This window comes from Ovis canadensis, chromosome 24 (genome assembly GCF_042477335.2).
Source record: "Ovis canadensis isolate MfBH-ARS-UI-01 breed Bighorn chromosome 24, ARS-UI_OviCan_v2, whole genome shotgun sequence".
Lineage (NCBI taxonomy): Eukaryota > Metazoa > Chordata > Mammalia > Artiodactyla > Bovidae > Ovis > Ovis canadensis.
The window spans coordinates 33,570,962-33,578,995 of record NC_091268.1 but is presented as its reverse complement, the minus strand read 5'-3'; positions in this window follow the sequence as shown (position 1 = coordinate 33,578,995).

Below are 8,034 nucleotides of genomic sequence, written 5' to 3'. Positions count from 1 at the left end.
AACACTTCATATTCACAAGGGTTCTGATGACACCAGCACTTTAAAAATTTCCACGGGTAACTAATTGAAAATAAGTTAAAACTGGGCAGACTGTAAAGAAGAAAATTTCCACAGTCGATTCCACACACTAGTTAAAATCAAAGCCCATGAAAATGTGCTGCACATCAGGAATTGTTAGAGACGTGCAAATCAAAAACACAGCGAGGGAAGACTGCACCTGTTTGAAAGGCCATCCTCAGTCTACAAAGGTGAATGGTGGAGAAGACACGGAGGAAAGAGCTCACTCACGGTGCTGATGAGACGTAAATGCTAACAATCACTGTTGAGAGGAGTATGGAACTGCCTCTTTTAATTTTTAGTAAGACAAACATATTGATTCCAGCCCAGATCACAGGAGGACTTAAAACATGTCCTGCTCAGTGTTCCCTCACTGTCAGAACCAACAAGGGAAGAAGGTACCTGAACAGCAGCTCCGCCCAAAGCCGGCAGACAGCCTCGGTGAGGGACACATCAGTCCAGTCTCTTCCTCGTCAGGGGGTTAACAAGGCTCCCCCTCAAAGCAAAGGGCTCCTTAACCTCAAATTCATTTTGCACAGAGAAGAGGAAAGAATCAGACATAAACTATAAATTCAATCAAGTATCTTTATTTTTAAATTTAAATATAAGTAGTGAAGGATAAAAGCAGTAAAAATTACACTTTAAGTGAATAAATTACAAACTAAATCAACTATATATTCTGGCTTATATAAAAAAGAGGAGAAGGATGGAAGCCACAAAAATTACTCTAAGTGAGCAGCCCTTGACTAAGTGGGTACCACCCAAGTTCTCCAGTCAACTCCACCGCTAGACTCGGCTGCAGACACTATCTGGGAATCAGAGCTGCTCTTTTCATCACACCAGGAGGGGCCTTCTTTGTCACCAGGGCACGGAGAGAACCCAAGTCTCTGCATTCAGGCTCCTCTTTTGCCAGACTCTAAGAAGAAGGCTCAACCTGAGTTGTGTTCTTCACCTTCTGCTGCAGGTTAATGGTGGTAAAATGAGGCAAAGGAAGCTCCTAGAACTTGGGCACCTCCCCTTTCTGCAGCTGTTTTATTTTCTTCTCTTTCTGTAAGTGACTTTTTTAAATCAAAAGAGAAACAGTGTATTTCCACAGTTCTCCTCACCGGGATTTTGGGCTTAAAAGGTACTCTGTAATGAGACAATTGTTGAGCTCTTATCACTACGGGCTGCTTCTCATCCTCTTCGTCTTTGTTGGGTTTGGGGGTTCTCTTTTTCCAAACAAAGGCAGGAGTCCTGGGGACAGTGAGTGGAATTTCTTTCTTACCGGGAACACCCACAACACCTAACAAGATACCATAGGGCAAGTCTTTGCTTAAATTTAAATTGTTTATCCTCCAATACCCTCTTTGCTTCTCGCTGTTTGATTCTTTTCTCCATTTCAAAATCAAAGCCAATAGGCACGGTGGGTGTCTTCTCTGGCAGTTTCCTAGGGAAAATGCACCCACTGTAAAAGAATGCCAGAATCCACTTTCCATGCTTTAAATTTGTAGAGCCCTGCTTCTACTGGATTACATTTCTTGGATTTTGTGTTTGTTTCCAACATCTTCACCACTTCTTGCTGCATTTTTATTCTCTTCTCTGACTTTTGCTTCTCCAGTACTTTTTAGGATCTTCTGTATATGGAAAGAAGAACCTGAAAAAGAATAAATATGCATTTATGCATGATTGAATTAAGTTCCTGTACACCTTATACAAACACAACATTGGAAATCAACTCTATTCCAATATAAGATCAAAATGAAATTGCACAGAAAGAAAAAGAAAAAAGAAAGGGACATGAAAAAATGCTGCCGCCTTGTGGCCATTTTCCATACCAACAACATTGAAAGCTGTGCTGATCATTTCAGTTCAGTTGCTCAGTTGCGTCCGACTGTTTGCGACCCCATGGACTGCCAGCAGCCAGGCTTCCAAGTCCATCACCAACTCCTGGAGCTTGCTCAACCTCATGTCCATCAAGTCAGTGATGCCATCCAACCATTTCATCCTCTTTTGTCCCCTTCTCCACTTGCCTTCAGTCTTTCCCAGCATCAGGGTCTTTTCCAATAAGTCAGTTCTTCGCATCAGGTGGGCAAAGTATTCCACTCTAAGTGACAATCCATGGACAGGATTTTCCAAGGAACCAGAGTTGGGCGTGAAGAACTGCTGCCACCTTGTGGTTGTGTCCGGTAAAACAACTTTAAAACCAGTCCTCAAGGAGTCTTACTATTCAAAAGGCCTGTGCTCAGTCATGTCCAACTCTTTGTGACCCCATGGACTGTAGCCTACCAGGCTCCTCCATCCATGGAATTCTCCAGGCAAGAAACTGAAGTGAGTTGCCATTTTCTTCTCCAGGGGAACTTCCTGACCCAGGGACTGAACCCTGGTCTCTGGCATAGCACGCAGATTCTTTACTGACCAAGCCACCAGCCTAATTTTATTCAAAAGGCCTGAGAGGCTGCAAATGATTCCTTCCCTTCAAGTAACATCTGTGGGAAAAATCATCGAAAAAGAATTCAAAGCAGGATCCAAGTCCAAAAGCACTTGGAAACATACTCCTCGTTGTAAGGTGAGGGCAGAGAAAAAGACAGTGAGCCAGGCAGTCAGGTAAGAAAAGGGAAATTTATTAGAGGGAAAAGAGACGGTGACTGGCCCTTAAGAAGAACCAGCGTCCTCCCTTTCTAACGGAGTCCTTCTTCTACCCCTGCAATGAAAAATTCTCTGAAGGGATGGTTATGTAGCCGGAGGTCTGGAATATGGTGGTCTCAAGGCTTTGAGAAGATAGGCGCCAGTGAGACAACAGGATGCCATTTGGGCAGTCTGGTCAGTCTCAAGGATCACTATGATTTATTGTTTGTTTGCGAGGTCGACATAATGAGCCATCTTATCAATGAGACCCCGTGTGGGCCCTATCACACATGACTACCTCCTAAAATGGGGCCAATCAAGCCCACCACTAGGAATCACTTCATATTGCCCAGAAAGACCAGGATCAAAAAGATCTACTGAAACTAAGTCCCACAAAGGGCTTAGGGAAAAAAGAATCCTCCTTTTCTCTTCATTGGGATGCAAATGGGTACAGGAAATATGCAAAGCAGCATAGGAATTTCTTTAAAAAAAAACAAAACACAACAACTAGGCATAGGGTAACCTTCTTTGAAGTGAAAATACCTCCTGCAATATTAATAAACAGGACGTGTCACAGCCATCAGCTATTTCTGGCCTCCAAATGTGAATGAGGGTGCCCCTAACTGCGATCCTTCAGATGCTGCCAACCCTCAGGGTGACTGCTGAGGAGCTGGGGAATGCAAGAAGCAAGGTGAACAAGGACACAGGATTCACGCCAGATAGGTGAGATGCATATGAAAGGAAGAATTCAGTGAGCCCAGAGGCTTGCAACTCCCCATACATAGAATGTATACTTGATCTTTGATATTCGGAATACCTGCTGCCTCTGTTTCAAACTTGCATATAGCCTGACTCCCCCTCCTGCCTCCTTGTAGCACGTTTCTCAGAGCTACTGAGATGCTATCTCCTGGGCTCAGAGTCCTACACATTACACCAAATAAAATAACTCTCTACTTTCAGATTGTGACTATAAATTTTAGTCGACACTTCTGATCGAGCTATTCTACTGTCCCACTCCTCGGCTTAGATCCAGAGAAAATCAGAATTTGAAATGACACACACATTCTTGCTTTCAGGGCAGCATGATTTACAACAGCCAAACCAATTGTCCAGAAACAGAAATTGAAGTCTAAGAGGTACACCTCTCCACTGGAATCCTGCTAAGTCATCAAACAGCACAGAATAATGCCAGTGGCCAGAGCATGAATGGACCCAGAGACTGGGATACTAAGGGAAGTGAGAGAGAAAAATAGCATAAGATAACCCTGACTGATGGAATCTAAAAATTCATACAAAGTGTTAGGTAGGTAGAATAGGGAAAAGGAGTCCAAAATGGCGGTGGCTAAAAGACAAAGAAGGGAAAAGCCCACAAAAATAGAATAAAAGAAGGTCGGAGGACTGGATTGAGGACCTCAGGTAGAACAAACAACACTCCTGGCTGGTCCAATTTACATAGGACAGGCCCAGGGAGAGAGAAACATATGAAAAGAGGAGCCCAAGCTAGCTTTCTCTCTCTCTCTCCTGCGCGCTGGGGTGCTCTTCTCTTTGCATCTTTGGATCGATGTGCCCTCATGCCTCAGAGATGGATTTTCCTGCTATCTTCTAAATAAAAAAGAGCTGTAACACTGAGCTGTAACACTGATTTGTCTAAGAGCTATAACATGGTCCTTTCGAGACCTGAGATCTATAACATGGTCTGTCTAAGACCAGAGAGCTGTGACACGCCAAGGGGGCTTTAATATCCGTCACTCCAAATCTTTGTTGTGACGAGACAAAGAACCAGGGAACATACACTCGCGTGAGATCTATGGTGTCGGATTTAACCTGATTGAAACAACCTCTGCGCAGAAGAGGCCAAGCACATCAGGAGACCAACTCAGCGAGTGGTAGAAGCGGAAGGTGAAGAAAATCTAGCACAGGGGAAGGCCTATCATGCTGGAAACCAGGACAGTGAAAAACAAACTCAGCAGAAAGCTCACGTGGCTGTTTCAGATTCCAGAAGACCTCCGGTTAAAGAAGGAGGTGCTTGCTCCTATGGCTGGAGGGACATGCCTAATGAAATCTTAATTCCTTTACAATCTTTTATTTCTTGTTTCCTCGAACCTCCAGTGAACAGGCGGGTGGCAGGGGGCACAACTGAGGGACTCTGGAGAGGCTACTCCTCAGCATGTCCCAAAGGCGCTATCTGCTGAGCCCCAGCAGACAGCTGTTACACAAGCTGATGGGGGTTCTTCCGTCGTTTCTCTTCTCTGTGTCAAGGATCAGACCAATGAAACTGTGAGCACTGGTCAGATATTTAGCAAAATTTCCAGCAGGCTATGAAGGGGATTCCTTGGCACGTTTTCCCCACTGCTTTTTCCTCCTGTCCTTCAGCCCTCTCTTAGGACTTGAGCCAGACCAAAACCCAGAATGGCTTTGGGTACCTAATATAGCTCAGGCTCTGAGGTCTCATTGCAAAAATTTATTGAGAGTCAAAGCGATAAGTAAGAGGTGGATTTGTTAGGATTCAGAGAGAAGTGCCGCACTCTACAGGGTACAGGCCAAGGAATGTGGCCTGGCTAGGTTTTTGGGAATGGGGTGAATTCATATGCTAATGAGTGAGAGGATCATCCCAGCCACTGGGGAACCTCCATCTTTTGACAGTGCCTTGGAGTTGTCCTGCCACCTCTGGATGTATCTGTTGGTTTATAGATTGGGGATTAAGGTTTACTTGAATTTCACTTGTCATCTTGGACCCAATTGATTTTAATTGGTTTACATTATACCCTTGTGCTATGTCATTCTTTCAAAGGTTGTGCTCTGCCCTCTTCCCTCCTGTTTCATGCTCTTTTCCTGAGCCCCATCCAGACCCACAATGTTGCCTCTACAATCTTCTGGAGAGACAACCAGAAAATAGCTGGCATTAGGAGGGAAATACTCTATAATATCCAACCCCCTAATCCTACCCAGTACTATTGGTCACACTGGAGACCTTGGGGACACCCAAACTCCAGTCCGGGGGACCCAGGAGGTCATCATGCCTTGACCTGCCTAGGGATCTTGTCCTCAAAAGGTTGTCACACCTCAACCTGCTCGGGGATCTGCCAGTCCTAGGGGTCCCAGGAGGTTGTCATGCTTCGACCTGCCCAGGGACCCAATTCCCGGGAGGCCATCATGCCTCGACTTGCCTGGGGATTTGATCTCTAGGAGGCTGTCATGCCTCAGCCTGCCTGGGGATCTGCACCCTTACCCGGAGATGCCTGGCTTGCAGGTTGCAACAGTTTCTGGGTAAGATAAGCTTCAGAAAGACTCACCCCTAAGGAACTCCACCCATGGAAACAGAAGGAAGCTTGTTATTTGTGGGACTGTGCCCAGTCTCAGCAATAACTCAGGAGCCCAATGAGAAACCCATTGCCTTTCTGGAAAGGCTAAAAGAGGCACTCCAAAAGTTTACCAACCTGGACTTATACTCTTATGAGGGGCAGGTAATTTTAAAGGACAAATTCCTGTCCCAGTGTGCATCAGATATCAGAATTAAGTTACAACAGCTACAACAGCAGGACCCTGCTGCCTCTTTAGATGAGATGGTCCAGACAGCCACCAATACCTTTTATAACAGAGAACAGGAGAAGGAGGCCAAGGCCCAGTAGAGGGAGAGAAAGAAAGAGACAAGGCATGCCCAGATGCTGGCCACCCTCCAGAGAAGCCCTATGACAAACCCCAAGTCCTTGAAGGACAAGGCACGAGACAAATGCCTGATCTGTAGACAGGCGGGGCATTGGGCCAAAGAGTGTCCAAACCATGACAAATCTCCTAGAACATCTTGCCACAAATGCCATCAACTGGGACACTGGGTGGCACTCTGCCCTTGGGACCCAAGAGCCTCAAGGTCAAGTGCCAAGCCTACCCTAACGATGGTTCAAGAGGACTTAAGTGGCCCGCTCCAGCCAGCCTGCCTGTCACAGATAACCACCACGGGACTGGAGCCAAGGGTGCAACTGGATGTGGCAGGTAGGTCCGAGAATTTCTTGGTTGACACGGGGGCTACCTATTCTGTCTTGATCTCCTACTCCGGAGCCTTCTCCTCCCAAACCTGTACCATTTTGGATGCTACAGGAAAAGCAACTACTAAAAGATTCACCCGAGCACTTCTTTGTTGCTGAGCTGGACAAATATTTTCCCACCAGTTTCTGGTGGTCCCTGAGTGTCCTACTCCCTTACTGGGAAGAGATATACTCACTAAACTGGGGACCACCCTTGTGATGGGAAGTTTTTCAGCCCCTAGAGCTCTACAGCTCCTGGTTACTACTGAGGAACCCATCACACCTTCAATAGAGAGGGACCAAAAACCAGGGGAAGGCAAAATTAACCCCCAGGTGTGGGACCAGGGGATTCCTGGATGAGCCTACCAAGCCGAACAGGTCATCATTGTCCTCTGAGATCCCACTCGGTTTCCTAACCAGAAACAACACCCTCTCAAAAGAGAGGCTCGGGAGGGACTACAGCCTTTAATAAATAAATTCCTTGCTTGTGGGCTATTGGTCCCCACCAGTTCACCATGTAACACCCCAATCCTCTCAGTAAAGAAAAAAGATGGAACCTGGAAAATGGGTCAAGATCTCCGGATCATAAATGAAACTGTAGTCCCTCTCCATCCCACGGTACCCAATCCCTATGTAATCTTGGGAGAAATCCCAACCAGAGCCAAGTGGTTTACAGTCTTGGATCTCAAAGATGCATTTTTTTGCATACCACTGGCTAAAGAATCCCAATATCCTTTTGCCTTTGAGTGGGAGGCCCCGGGAGGGGGCGGGGGGAACCACGAACAGATGACTTGGACAATATTATCTCAAGGGTTCAGAGATAGCCTCCACCTGTTTGGACAGGCCCTTAGCCGGGATCTCCTAGATCTGGACCTGGGACCTAATGGGAAAATATTACAATACGTAGATGACCTACTAATGTGCTCTCCAGATGAGAAAAGTGCCCAACAACATGCAATTCAGGTTCTAAATTCTTGGCAGAAAGGAGATATAAAGTCTCCTGTGTTAAGGCACAGATGGTCAAGACAAAGGTCACTTACCTGGGAGTTCAGATTACACACGGGTCCAAGAGGCTGTCCTCTGATCTGGTTCAAAGAATCCTCCAGTTGCCCTCCCCCATGACTTGAAAACAATTGTGAGCTTTCCTGGGGCTAACTGGATATTGCAGAATCTGGACACCCAACTATGGTCTAATTGCCCAGCCCTTATATAAAAACTTAAAGGAACAATATGATTCAATCCCACTGATGTGGGGAACTCTTCAAAAGAAGGCAGAGGCTACACTAAAACAGGCCTTAACTCAGGCACCTGCCTTGAGGTTGCCAGACCCAGAAAAAGCATTCCAACT